The sequence below is a fragment of the Canis lupus genome, chromosome 4 (genome assembly GCF_048164855.1).
Source record: "Canis lupus baileyi chromosome 4, mCanLup2.hap1, whole genome shotgun sequence".
NCBI lineage: Eukaryota > Metazoa > Chordata > Mammalia > Carnivora > Canidae > Canis > Canis lupus.
The window spans coordinates 80,493,362-80,507,826 of NC_132841.1; the positions used below are offsets into that span (position 1 = coordinate 80,493,362).

Genomic DNA, 14,465 nt, shown 5'->3' on the forward strand with positions numbered 1-14,465 from the left:
ACACACACACAAACATACACACACAAGCAGTTATGGCTAATGAATTATAATGAATGACATTAGTTTGAGTATCAAAATGAAGTTGCAGGTGTTCATTCACTTTCCCATCCCTCAATTAATTTTAGTTGATTTTTCTACTTAATTATCTCTTTCAAAGCTCTGGAAGATACTTGACTCTTGTAGTTTATTACAATGTATTTTCCTCCCCCCATGAGCTCTTGGCAGAGTTGTATGATATATGAACCAGTGAAAGCACAAGTTGTGGTATTATATATACTCAGAACAGAGGTCTCTCCTCCTAGCCTAGATATGCTCCCTCTTTAATAATAAGAACCATCTCTTATTATTTTTCCTTTGTTAAACATAGTTCCTGATATTTTTAAAGCATTTGTTGAATATATGTTTATACAGGAAGGAGAACATGAATGAACAAAAATGTGTATGTTCACTAATACAATTAGATTCTGACAACTTATGTTTTTGTTTTTGCTGGTGCTAATGCTGTTTTTAAAATAACTCCACAAATTCATTGACCATATCTTAATATTTAATGGTTTATTTGTTACTTTTCAGGGACTGACCTAGAGGATGCAGATGATTTTACAATAATAGCAATGAAGATGATAATGAAATAAGATCATATTATCTTCCTATTTAATGAACATATTACTATAGAAATTAAACACAAAGAAGGGACGCTTGGGTTGCTCAGCAGTTAAACACCTGCCTTCAGCTCAGGGTGTGATCCCAGAGTCCCTGGATCGAGTCCCTATTGGGCTCCCGGCATGGAGCCTGCTTCTCCTTCCACCAATGTCTCAGCCTTTCTGTGTGTCTCTCATGGATAAATAAAAATCTTTTTTTTTTAATAAATAAAAATCTTAAACACACAAACACACATACACACACAAAGAAAAGACTGATATGCAGTGTAGCCTGAGAAATATCATGGTAATATATAGTAGTTGTATTTCTCTCTCTCTCTCTCACTCTCTGTCTCTCCCCGCTCCTGATATCAATAATTATTAGAAAAGTCTGCCTAACTGAAGTAATGAACCATCTTATTCTTAAAAATGAAAAATTATTAGTTCTTCAAGTCATTGGTGGATAAGGAGGAGTAGGAGATCAAACTGAAAAAGGATACCAGAATAAGTAGTGGAAAGTTTTATGTCAAATTACTTAGCTTAGATTGTTCTCATAGCTGCTGATTGATTTTAAATAGAGCAGTGGCAGTGGAGATGAGTATTTTGATTGACAAAATTAAAGAATATAATAATTTTAGTTGATCAACATTCCATGATACTTTTGAAAACTAGTCAGTGATATAATACATAAATACAAAAGTGAAGCTATATTTACCAGCAAGTTTACCTTTATTATACCAAGTTGGTATAATACCTACATTGTCTTTAAAGAAAGGTAATTCTTCCTTTCTCGAATGTTCTTTAATTCCATTTTATTAAGATGTAATTGACATATAACACTGTATAAGTTTAATGTGTACAGCATAATGACTTGACATGCATATATACTGCAAAATAATTACAGTAAGTTTAGTTAACATCCATCACCTCATAGAGTTGAATTTTTTTTTCCTTTGTGATGGGAACTTTTAGGATCTACTCTTTTACCACTTTCAAATATACCATAAAGCAGCACTGTTAGCTACAGTCATCATGTGGTACATTATATATCTGAGTATTATACAACTGGAAGTTCGCACTTTTGGACCACTTTAACCTAATTCTTCCATCTCCAACCTCTGGCAACAACAAATCTGAAACCTTTTTTTTTCCGTAAGTATGCTTTCATTTTAGATTCCACATATAAGTGAAATCATACAATATTTGTCTTACTTCACTTACGTGAATAAGCAGAATAGCAACAGGTAAAATTGTTGGATCGTATGGTATTTCTTTTTTTTAATTTTCCGAGGAATCTCCATACTGTTTTCCATAGTGGCTGCACCTATTTACATTCCTCCCAAGAGTGCACAAAGCATCCTCACCATCATGTGCTATCTCGTCTTTTTAATGGTAGCCATTCTAACAGGCGTGAGGTGCTATCTCATGGTGGTTTTTATTTGCATTCTCCTAATAATTAGAGATGTTGAGCACTTTTTCCTGTACTTATTAACCATTTAAATATCTTCTTCAGAAAAATGTCTCTTCAGGTCCTTTAGCCATTTTTTAAATTGCATTATTTGGGAATTTTAGTACAACTGAGTTGTGTAAGTTCTTTACATATTTTGGATATTAACCCTTTATCAGACATAGGATTTGCAAATATTTTCACCCATTTCACCCATATCTTTTCACTTTGCTATTTATTTTTCTGTACAGGAACTTTTTTTTAATTTATTTTTTATTGGTGTTCAATTTACTAACATACAGAATAACCCCCAGTGCCCGTCACCCATTCACTCCCACCCCCCGCCCTTCTCCCCTTCCACCACCCCTAGTTCGTTTCCCAGAGTTAGCAGTCTTTACGTTCAGTCTCCCTTTCTGATATTTCCCACACATTTCTTCTCGCTTCCCTTATATTCCTTTTCACTATTATTTATATTCCCCAAATGAATGAGAACATATAATGTTTGTCCTTCTCCGACTGACTTACTTCACTCAGCATAATACCCTCCAGTTCCATCCACGTTGAAGCAAATGGTGGGTATTTGTCATTTCTAATAGCTGAATAATTTTCCATTGTATACATAAACCACATCTTCTTTATCCATTCATCTTTCGTTGGACACCGAGGCTCCTTCCACAGTTTGGCTATCGTGGCCATTGCTACTATAAACATCGGGGTGCAGGTGTCCCGGCGTTTCATTGCATCTGTATCTTTGGGGTAAATCCCCAGCAGTGCAATTGCTGGGTCGTAGGGCAGGTCTATTTTTAACTGTTTGAGGAACCTCCACACAGTTTTCCAGAGTGGCTGCACCAGTTCACATTCCCACCAACAGTGTAAGAGGGTTCCCTTTTCTCCGCGTCCTCTCCAACATTTGTTGTTTCCTGCCTTGTTAATTTTCCCCATTCTCACTGGTGTGAGGTGGTATCTCATTGTGGTTTTGATTTGTATTTCCCTGATGGCAAGTGATGCAGAGCATTTTCTCATATGCATGTTGGCCATGTCTATGTCTTCCTCTGTGAGATTTCTGTTCATGTCTTTTGCCCATTTCATGATTGGATTGTTTGTTTCTTTGCTGTTGAGTTTAATAAGTTCTTTATAGATCTTGGAAACTAGCCCTTTATCTGATATGTCATTTGCAAATATCTTCTCCCATTCTGTAGGTTGTCTTTTAGTTTTGTTGACTGTATCCTTTGCTGTGCAAAAGCTTCTTATCTTGATGAAGTCCCAATAGTTCATTTTTGCTTTTGTTTCTTTTGCCTTCGTGGATGTATCTTGCAAGAAGTTACTATGGCCGAGTTCAAAAAGGGTGTTGCCTGTGTTCTTCTCTAGGATTTTGATGGAATCTTGTCTCACATTTAGAACTTTCATCCATTTTGAGTTTATCTTTGTGTATGGTGAAAGAGAGTGGTCTAGCTTCATTCTTCTGCATGTGGATGTCCATTTTCCCAGCACCATTTATTGAAGAGACTGTCTTCCTTCCAATGGATAGTCTTTCCTCCTTTATCGAATATTAGTTGACCATAAAGTTCAGGGTCCACTTCTAGATTCTCTATTCTGTTCCACTGATCTATGTGTCTGTTTTTGTGCCAGTACCACACTGTCTTGATGACCACAGCTTTGTAGTACAACCTGAAATCTGGCATTGTGATGCCCCCAGATATGGTTTTCTTTTTTACAATTCCCCTGGCTATTCGGGGTCTTTTCTGATTCCACACAAATCTTAAAATAATTTGTTCTAACTCTCTGAAGAAAGTCCATGGTATTTTGATAGGGATTGCATTAAACGTGTATATTGCCCTGGGTAACATTGACATTTTCACAATATTAATTCTGCCAATCCATGAGCATGGAATATTTTTCCATCTCTTTGTGTCTTCCTCAATTTCTTTCAGAAGTGTTCTATAGTTTTGAGGGTATAGATCCTTTACATCTTTGGTTAGGTTTATTCCTAGGTATCTTATGCTTTTGGGTGCAATTGTAAATGGGATTGACTCCTTAATTTCTCTTTCTTCAGTCTCATTGTTAGTGTATAGAAATACCATTGATTTCTGGGCATTGATTTTGTATCCTGCCACGCTACCGAATTGCTGTATGAGTTCTAGCAATCTTGGGGTGGAGACTTTTCGGTTTTCTATGTAGAGTATCATGTCATCGGCGAAGAGGGAGAGTTTGACTTCTTCTTTGCCAATTTGAATGCCTTTAATGTCTTTTTTGTTGTCTGATTGCTGAGGCTAGGACTTCCAGTACTATGTTGAACAGCAGTGGTGAGAGTGGACATCCCTGTCTTGTTCCTGATCTTAGGGGAAAGGCTCCCAGTGCTTCCCCATTGAGAATGATATTTGCTGTGGGCTTTTCATAGATGGCTTTTAAGATGTCGAGGAATGTTCCCTCTATCCCTACACTCTGAAGAGTTTTGATCAGGAATGGATGCTGTATTTTGTCAAATGCTTTCTCTGCATCTAATGAGAGGATCATATGGTTCTTGGTTTTTCTCTTGCTGATATGATGAATCACATTGATTGTTTTACGGGTGTTGAACCAGCCTTGTGTCCCAGGGATAAATCCTACTTGGTCATGGTGAGTAATTTTCTTAATGTACTGTTGGATCCTATTGGCCAGTATCTTTTTGAGAATTTTTGCATCCATGTTCATCAGGGATATTGGTCTGTAATTCTCCTTTTTGGTGGGGTCTTTGTCTGGTTTTGGAATTAAGGTGATGCTGGCCTCATAGAACGAATTTGGAAGTACTCCATCTCTTTCTATCTTTCCAAACAGCTTTAGGAGAATAGGTATGGTTTCTTCTTTAAACGTTTGTTAAAATTCCCCTGGGAAGCCATCTGGCCCTGGACTCTTGTGTCTTGGGAGGTTTTTGATGACTGCTTCAATTTCCTCCCTGGTTATTGGCCTGTTAAGGTTCTCTATTTCTTCCTGTTCCAGTTTGGTAGTTTGTGGCTTTCCAGGAATGCGTCCATTTCTTCTAGATTGCCTAATTTATTGGCGTATAGCTGTTCATAATATGTTTTTAAAATCGTTTGTATTTCCTTGGTGTTGGTAGTGATCTCTCCTTTCTCATTCATGATTTTATTAATTTGAGTCTTCTCTCTCTTCTTTTTAATAAGGCTGGCTAATGGTTTATCTATCTTATTAATTCTTTCAAAGAACCAACTTCTGGTTCTGTTGATCTGTTCCACAGTTCTTCTGGTCTCGATTTCGTTGAGTTCTGCTCGAATCTTTATTAACTCTCTTCTTCTGCTGGGTGTAGGATCTATTTGCTGTTTTTTCTCTAGCTCCTTTATGTGTAAGGTTAGCTTTTGTATTTGAGTTCTTTCCAGTTTTTGAATGGATGCTTGTATTGCGATGTATTTCCCCCTTAGGACTGCTTTTGCTGCATCCCAAAGATTTTGGATGGTTGTATCTTCATTCTCATTAGTTTCCATGAATGTTTTTAATTCTTCCTTAATTTCCTGGTTGACCCTTTCATCTTTTAGCAGGATGGTCCTTAAGCTCCATGTGTTTGAGGTCCTTCCAAACTTCTTGTTGTGATTTAGTTCTAATTTCAAGGCATTATGGTCTGAAAATATGCAGGGGATGATCCCAATCTTTTGGTATCGGTTCAGACCCGATTTGTGATCCAATATGTGGTCTATTCTGGAGAAAGTTCCATGTGCACTTGAGAAGAATGTGTATTCAGTTGAGTTTGGATGTAAAGTTCTGTAGATATCTGTGAAATCCATCTGGTCAAGTGTATCATTTACAGCTCTCGTTTCTTTGGAGATGTTGTGCTTAGAAGACCTATCGAGTATAGAAAGAGCTAGATTGAAGTCACCAAGTATAAGTGTATTATTATCTAAGTATTTCTTCACTTTGGTTAATAATTGATTTATATATTTGGCAGCTCCCACATCCGGGGCATATATATTGAGGATTGTTAAGTCCTCTTGTTGAATAGATCCTTTAAGTATGATATAGTGTCCCTCTTCATCTCTCACTACAGTCTTTGGGGTAAATTTTAGTTTATCTGATATAAGGATGGCTACTCCTGCTTTCTTTTGAGGACCATTCGAATGGTAAATGGTTCTCCAACCTTTTATTTTCAGGCTGTAGGTGTCCTTCTGTCTAAAATGAGTCTCTTGTAGACAGCAAATAGATGGGTCCCGCAGTAACTCCGGAGCTCTCCGTCTGCAGGGCCTGGAGGCTCCGGGGCGGGGCCGCTGATCTGCTCAGCTGGGGCAGGAGCGTCCTCGCTGTCCTGGGCCCTCCCGGCCTCTGCCTGTCCCGGGGGAGGTCGGATCCTGGGCTGTGTCCGTGCGCCCTGTGCTCCGGTGCCTGCGCTGGTGGATTCGCGCTCCCGAGCCACGCAGCCCCCTCCGCAGAGCCGCCGCCGAGCCGACCGAGCTGCTCCTGGGACCGCGCAGCCCCCTCCGCGGAGCCGCCGCCCGAGCCCCTCCGAGCTGCTCCAGGTCCCCCCGTGCCCGCTGCAGCCCTTAGGGAGCTCGGCGCACTCTCCCCGGGGCGCAGGTGTCTGTTAGTGTCCCGGGGAGCCCGAGGGCCTCCCCGCCCTCCCGGGTCCTGCTCCACCTCCCCGCGAGCCCCTTTCCCCCGGGAAGGTCGGTGCAGCTCCTGCTCCTCCGGGACGGGGCTCTCCTGTCCTGGGGACACTCGCCCCGGCCTCAGCCCGGCTCCTCGCGGGGCCCCTCCCCCTTGGAGGCCTTTGTGTCTTTCTTTTTCCCCGTCTTCCTACCTTGGTAGAAGCGCGAACTCTTCTCACTGTAGCATTCCAGGTGTTCTCTCTTTAATTCTCAGGCTGAATTAATAGATTTTCAGGATAATTTGAAGGTTTTCTAGGTAATTTGGTGGAGACAGGTGATTTGGGGACCCTACTCTTCCGCCATCTCGCCCCTCCCCCCTCTCTGTACAGGAACTTTTTAATTTATTGTAATCCTTGATTTTAAATTTTGTTGTGTTATAGGTGTGTTATTATCTAAAAAAAATCATTGCTAAAACTTATGTCATGATGTTTTTTCCCTGTTTTCTTCCAGGAGTTTCACTGTTTAAGGCCTTATATTTCTGCTTTTAATCCATTTAGAGTAAAATTTTATGAGTGATGTAAGACAGGGGTCTAGTTTCATTATTTTATATGTGAATATCCAATTTCCCCAGCATCAGGAGAAATTTTTTGCAACTCAGGCTCAGGTCATGAACCAGGGGTCCTGGGATTGAGTCCCATATCAGGCTCCACACAGGGAGCCGGCTTCACCCTCTGCCTATCTCTTCCTCTCTCTCTGTCTCTCAGGAATAAATAAATAAATAATAAATAAATAAATAATAAATAAATAAATAAATAAATAAATAAATATCATTATTAATTCCACTGATAATCTAAATCCTCTGACTTGAGGGAAGTATTGACCTCAACCATTATCTGTTTTTAGGAGGTAAGGAACATCATTTACTGATACCACAAGGGGATTTCACTATTACAGGATTATTTCAGAAAGGTGTATGGCAACACTCTTCTTTTGAAACTGCATTTGATTGTGTGCTGAAATTATATTTTTCTATAAATTCATAAAGACTTTATCTTATTCTTTTATAATCTATTCTTAAAATATACTGTCCCTCTTTAAAAGTTATTTTAAAATTTGAGTTTTAGTCTCAACATTTATTTTTCCAAAGATGCTGAGAATAGCACATTATAATTTACCATTACTTTATCTAAAATCAAGGAATTATGGTAATAATGGAAGCAGGAACTTATAAATCTCCCCATGTAATCAAAGCATTTTAACATTATATTATGCTCAATTTTACAGGTTTCGTCTGAATTCCTAAAGTAAGTAATGTTTCTTTTTATTTTTACCAAATCCTTTGACTATATAGATACATCTACCCAAAACATTGTATATTTGTTTCAGACTACGTTTTGCTGTCCTAAGGACCAACTAACTATCTGTATAAGCCATGATGATTTAGAACTGGACAAGAAGAATGATTAAGATACAGAATCATAACTTTAGTAACATAAGTCTTTAAAAAATCTATTTGTGGTAGCATATAAATTCAAGAAATGCTAATCTCAAGGTAATGGATCTATAACAAATTTGTTCAATATCCATGTTGGACTGGTTGAGTAGAAAAGGTATTGAAAAAGGTATTTTCTCTTACCTTCAAAGAAACATGAATTAATATTAACATAAATTTAGAAGTTAAATTAGGAGTGCCCACAGAAAAGCCTGTGGTAGCTACGGTAAAGTTGTGTTTCCATTAAGTCTGAGGATTTCAGTGGATCCTTGTCTTATTTAGAAAAAATAAATTATATATGAGTAATGAAAATACAAGATAATTTATACAGCTATATCATCATAATGAAACTCTGACACTATAATTTATTCCTTAAAGTCCATACCTAAAGTAAATTACTGTAACTTCTGTATGCTTATCTATGTTATATGCATGTAGGAAAAGCATTATCTACTGGGTAAATTACTATTACAATGAATAGATAATGATTTCTATATATTTTCAAGGACAAAAGTATTATATATTAAATGTATCGCATTTTTAGTTCCCCAAAATAATGTTTCTGTTTTATTAAAACATGCCAAGGGAATTTTTTTTTTTTTTAAAAACCCAGTACTGAAGACTTATTTGGGATTTCAATTAAGATAGAAGAGAACTGATGTTTCTGCCCATCTCCCAGGCTAAAATGTACTATGAATGAAGAAATGAAGGAAAAGCAGAAAACAAAGCCACATATCCTATAAAGCAAGAAAATACATAATTCTAACAGATTATATATGAAGAAAAAGTGTTAAGAGATGAGAATTACAAACTAGAAATGGAGATCATGCAGTGAGGAAGTATGTATGTAGAAGTCTGGGCAAAAAACAAAAATAGTACAAGAGATACAAATTAAAACCCACAAAAATTATATCATGAAACAGCCATATAATAATTACAGACATTAATGTTTCATATTATAATTATATATATATATAGTATATGTAATAATCATCTGTTATGTCTAACAGATATAAATTACAAACAATGGGATGATGTCCTAGAAGTGGGCAGAGTAAGAAGTTCTAAGAATCAGTTTCTCCACTGAAATAACTATTGAGCTAGCAAGAACTGTCAGTATAAACCATTTCAGAACTCTGTTGTCTGGCTGAATACTTGCAGTGTCCAGGGGAGAGCTTAATGAAGAAAGAAACTGGTATATTTCAAATTTTGGTGTTTCACATATCACCTACCACTTCCTGATTCCCAGCCTATGGCAGACAGTCCTGGAGAAGGTAATTTGCATTCTTCCTGTGGTTGGCTACTGCCATGGTGAACCTAAAGACCTTGTCCTCCAAAAATATGGGTTGTGTGTTTTGACCAGCCTGAAGGTTCACTGGCATGCAGGCTGGACATTGTTTCAACCACACTGGGCTGAACTAACTTGTTGGAAGGCATCTATCAAAATAATTTAAAAAGGCACTTTTTTTGTTTAGCTTTTCTTATTGAATTCAGACATTTAAGGAGATCTCTCTGAGGTCATTAAGTGACTGCCAAGTTAATGAAACAGATATTTGAGTGACCACAAAGAACAAGGAACATAGTTATTGCAAAAATAGTTTGGAAAGGTCACTAAACCAAGGGAAGTTGGATGACTGTAGCTCTCAACAAAACAACAACAAACACTAGGGACTGAGAAAATCTGATTTCCAACATTACCAGATATAATTTTCAGTATGTTAGTTATTAACAAAAACAAAAAATTACAAAGCACACAAAGAAACAAAAAAAGAGAAAAAGAATGAAGAAAAATAGGGGATCCCTGGGTGGCTCAGCAGTTTAGCACCTGCCTTCAGCCTAGGGTGTGATCCTGGGGTCCAGGGATCGAGTCCCACATCCGGCTCCCTGCATGGAGACTGCTTCACCCTCTGCCTGTGTTTCTGCCTTTCTCTCTGTCTCTCTCACGAATAAATAAATAAAATCTTGAAAAAAAGAGAAAAATGACCTGAGCTGGACCCCATGGGATATCTTTAAAGGTACCAACATACATATTATGTGAGTTTCAAAGGTGAGGCGGGTGCAGGACATTTGAAGAAATGATGGTTTGAAACTTTAACAGCCAAAGACAGAGTGCATCTTGAAAGTAGCAAGAGGGGTGCAAGAGGGAGAGGGGATTTGGCTAAGTGCCTGCCTTCGGCTCAGGTCATGATCCCACAGTCCTGGGATGGTGTCCTGCACTGGAGTCCCTGGCTCAGCAAGGAGCCTGCTTCTCCCTCTCCCTCTGACTGTTCCTCCCCTTGCTTGTGCTCTCTTGCTCACTATCGAATAAATACATAAAATCTTAAAAAGAAAGAAAAAAAGAATCAAGAGAGAGGTGATTCAATAAATACAGGATACTTTACTCAAGGTTATCCAGAAAGAAAAAAAAAAAAGGATACAAGAGATGATATTGATATGGATATAGATATAAACATATGATATCTGCCTAAATATTGAGATCTTTTGGACATTTTTCTCAGGATGGGATGGATGGGGGGCACTAGCACATGTGCAGGTGCATCCTGGCAAGCTGGAAATTCAGGAAGAAGCTGATATTGCAATCTTAAGCCTCAATTCCAGAATGCAGAGATAAGAAAAACAGGCATGGTCAACTGAATTTTTCTAAGGGTACCAATGGGAAAAAATAGTCTCTTAAAGAAATAGTGCCAAAACTTGGTAACTACATTCAAAATAATGAAATTGGACCTCTATCTAAATCCATATATAATTATTAACTTAAAACTGATTAAAAGCCTAAATATAAGTTTTAAAACTATAAAACTCTTATAAGAATACATAAGGGTAAATTTGACACCAAGTTATAGGAAGGAAGGAAGGAAGGAAGGAAGGAAGGAAGGAAGGAAGGAAGGAAGGAAAAAGAAAGAAAGAAAAGAAAGAAAGAAAGAAAGAAAGAAAGAAAGAAAGAAAGAAAGAAAAAGAAAGGAAGGAGAAAGAAAAGAAAGAAGAAAGAAAGAAAGAAAGAAGAAAGAAAGAAAGAAAGAAAGAAAGAAAGAAGAAAGAAAGAAAGAAAGAAAGAAAGAAAGAAAGAAAAAGAAAGAAAGAAAGAAAGAAAGAGAAAGAAAGAAAGAAAGAAAGAGAAAGAAAGAAAGAAAGAAAGAGAAAGAAAGAAGAAAGAGAAAGAAAGAAAGAAAGAAAGAAAAGAAAGAAAGAAAGAAAGAAAAAGAAAGAAAGAAAGAAAAAGAAAGAAAGAAAGAAGAAAGAAAGAAGAAAGAAAGAAAGAAAGAAAGAAAGAAAGAAAGAAAGAAAGAAAGAAAGAAAGAAAAAAGAAAGAAAGAAAGAAAAAACATAGATAAAGTGGATGGCAAAAAAAAAATTCCAATTTTTGTGCATCAAAGATTATTATCAAGAAACAGGAAAGAACCCAGAGAATGGTAAAATACTTATAAACTATGTATCTGGTAAAAATATAACATAAAGAAGTTATAAAGTATTATATCTTATCAACAAAATGACAACCCAAATTAAAAATGTACAAAAAACTTGAATAGACATTTCCCAAAGAAGATAGACAAAAGACCAAAAAGTACATAAAAAGATTTAACATCACTGGTCTTAAAGAAAATGCAAATCAAAACCACGATGAGATGGCTCACTGGAATGGCTAAAAGAAATATAAAGAAAGATAGCAAATAGTGGTTTGTCCCCTCCCTCCTCCCATTTGATTAACTAGATGAATTATTAACAATCCTCATTCTGTACCTCTCCAGTTTTCAGATTTTCAGGCATCAGTGATCATGAACTCTACAGTCACCTAGCTGAAAAATGACCATCTAACTTTGAGCTTTTTGGCCCTTGGTTCTGTGAACTCTGTATCTGCTAATGGTAACCTGTAGTCTATATAATCCAGCCACCTAACCACAAGAACTGTTAATTTTCACTAACCTGTCCTCTCAATAAGCATTAATCACCCACTGACAATGTACCCATCTCATTCCTGGCTTTTCTGAACAAATTATCATGGGGGCCCGTTCAATTCCTTCAGCCATCCATACAATGGCATAGACTCCGCTTCATAGGAGCAGTCACTGCGTGTTGCCTATGAATACCACCGACAAGTTTCATATGAAAGAATTAGGCTGTCACTCACCAGCAAGAGTTAGCGAGTACATGGATACCATTCTCTCAACATCCTGTGAAGAAATATCCTTCGACTTGAAAACAAGTGTGTGTACTATGGTTCTAGAGTCCAGCAGAGAACCATCTCTTTGTGGCTCTTTCATTTATAAAACATGCTTGAGAGGTGGTAATCAGGTTGTGGGAGATACATGTTTGGGGTAAAGGCATCAAGCAGTTTGAGCTTAGGGGACACCTCGGTGGCTCAGTGGTTGAGCGTCTGCCTTTGGTTCAGGGAGTGATCCTGGTCCTGGCATTGAGTCCCACATCGGGCTCCCTGCATGGAGCCTGCTTCTCTCTCTGCCTGTGTCTCTGCCTCTCTCTCTGTGTCTCTCATGAATGAATAGATAAAATCTTTTAAAAAGAGAGGAAAAAAAAAAAGCAGCATGAGCTTAGGAAACCACATGTTTAGTAAGTTCTTAGAAATACCCAGAAAAAGCAATTTTAATTTTAGTGCCATGTGAAGTTGAGTCTAGGTAGAAGTTGTGAGGAACGGGAAGATTTTGTTGTCAGGCAAAAAGGATGGTTCAGCAATCACATTTTTCTCCAAAATATTCCACTGTTGTATGCGAATTTAATTTTTCCATTATTGTACAAAAACAACCATGTACTTTAAAAATCAGAATAAATCAAAATTTTAATTTTTTAAGACTTTAAACTTTTTATAGCTTCAAGCTTTGAGTTGCCTTTAAACAGTACTAGATATCTAGAATCTTTTGATAATTTAGTAAAGTATTAATAAAAAGTAAAGGATTATAGACACTAGGGAGGTGTATCTAAAATAAGGGAAAGTAAATTAGTTTACTCTTTGGGATACTCAACTTACAGTATAATTGAATGCACTTTCCTTAGCTCTGAGGCCTGGTTCTTTACAGGGCCTCCAACTTTCCACTTTTAGTGCAGTGAATGGGAAAACAGCATGGAAACGCAATGACTCAATTCTTTTACCCTGAACCACTTAAATAAGTGAAGGGATATTTACTCTAGCTATTTCTGATCCTGTATAAACAGGGCTTTTGATAGGGCATTGCAATTCACTCACGTTAACTACAGAAACCATAAAATAAAACTAACTTAGAAGCCAGGAGGAAAGGAACTAAATTCTCTTCAAATGTAGTATTATCTGAATAACTATCCTCCAGAGACAATGCTGAAAAGAGGCCTAAGTTTAAACTGTGACACTGACACATACTCTTCTTTAGAAAAATTTCCTACATCTCCAGATTTGGTCTTTAAATTGGCAGTATGACTCTAGCTGTCCTGTATTATTCAGACTTCTCCAGAGAAACAGAACCAACAGGGTATGTATACATACAGAGAGAAAAATTTATTTTAAGGAATTGGCTAACATGATTGTAAAGGCTAACTAGTCCAAAATCTGCCAGGTGGGCTGGCAGGCTAGTGATGCAAGGAAAAGTTGATGTAGCTTGATTCCAAGGGCAATCTGGAAGCAGAATTCTCTCTTCCTTAGGGGATCTCAATCTGTTCTCTGTTAAGGCTTTCAACTGATTGGATAAGGCCTATTCACATTATGGAGGGTTTACTGAAAGTTGGTTGATTTAAATGCCAATCTCATGTTAAAAAAACAAAACAAAACAAAAAACAAACAAAAAACAAAAACAAACAAACAAAAAAATGCCTTCAGACTGTATTTGACCAAATGTCTAGATGCCATGGCCCAATCAAATTAACACATAAAATCATCTATCACATATACCTAATAATAAAGTAAGGTGGACTAATGAATAACGGGTTTTCTTCTCTGGATCTTTAGTTTGCAGAGCTTAAGGGATATACATAAACCTACAGGTGAACAGCTAGTTTTGACAGAACCTTCAGTCATATTGCTAAAAGTAAGTCAGAGAACGACATAAAGTACCAATGGCAGGCAATTCTGTGGTAAAGAAAAAGAAAACAGGAGAGAAAAAAAAATCGCTGAAAAGAAAATTTCTTGAAGTTTGGGAAAAATGTACCTATATTAGTGAATCAAATTAAGTCAAAAATTTTTGGTCTTGTTAAAGAAAGCTTGCATTGTCAGCTTTTATCTTTCTTTTTTATACTTCTATGTTATTTAAATTTTCATAGCATACAAATAACTTTCAAGCATTTTTTTTTTGATACATGAAGGATTGATATTGACTGAATTAAAACTTCAGTGGTTAGGT

At 37.1% G+C, this 14,465-nt stretch overlaps 1 long non-coding RNA gene across 27 annotated transcripts in view; it reads right to left on the bottom strand.

The window, feature by feature from the left end:
* The window catches only part of LOC140632717 (uncharacterized), a 341,247-nt gene that overhangs the window by 295,077 nt on the left and 31,705 nt on the right, over positions 1–14,465 (bottom strand). For 4 of the 27 annotated variants that reach the window (XR_012030376.1, XR_012030371.1, XR_012030372.1 and 1 more), the window contains one exon: positions 12,275–12,654. The exons of 21 other annotated variants lie outside the window; for them this stretch is intronic. This is a non-coding gene — a long non-coding RNA (uncharacterized lncRNA). Of the gene's footprint in view, positions 1–12,274; positions 12,655–12,952; positions 14,195–14,465 lie in introns of those variants that run through there. 2 more of the 27 variants (XR_012030386.1, XR_012030389.1) reach the window with 2 other exon arrangements.